Source organism: Penaeus monodon, chromosome 30, assembly GCF_015228065.2.
Source record: "Penaeus monodon isolate SGIC_2016 chromosome 30, NSTDA_Pmon_1, whole genome shotgun sequence".
Lineage (NCBI taxonomy): Eukaryota > Metazoa > Arthropoda > Malacostraca > Decapoda > Penaeidae > Penaeus > Penaeus monodon.
The window spans coordinates 16,885,567-16,885,837 of NC_051415.1; the positions used below are offsets into that span (position 1 = coordinate 16,885,567).

Sequence of the window (271 nt, forward strand, 5' to 3'; positions counted from 1 at the left end):
GACATTGGGTTAAGGTGATACAAGTACCGTCCATGGCTTCTGTGGCTTTTGCACTCTAACATAGAAACAACAAGCCTGTACCATGTATATTTGGAAGAACAGAGTTTGTAGACAAGCTTGGTGATTTCTTATCAAATAAGGAAACAGTCTAAGCTCAGTTTTGCCAAACATATGAGTTTGAGATTTGTTGGCCTTTTTTAAAGCGTTGAAGGCTTGGTTTCAAGTGAATGCAGTCTTAGGTTCAAGAATTGCCTTTGCTCCCATCTTAAAT

The 271-nt window shown here is 38.7% G+C and overlaps 1 protein-coding gene across 1 annotated transcript in view; it reads left to right on the forward strand.

The window, feature by feature from the left end:
* LOC119592562 (protein rogdi-like) overlaps positions 1–271 on the forward strand; it is a gene marked incomplete at both ends in the record, with an annotated part of 7,879 nt that overhangs the window by 1,034 nt on the left and 6,574 nt on the right.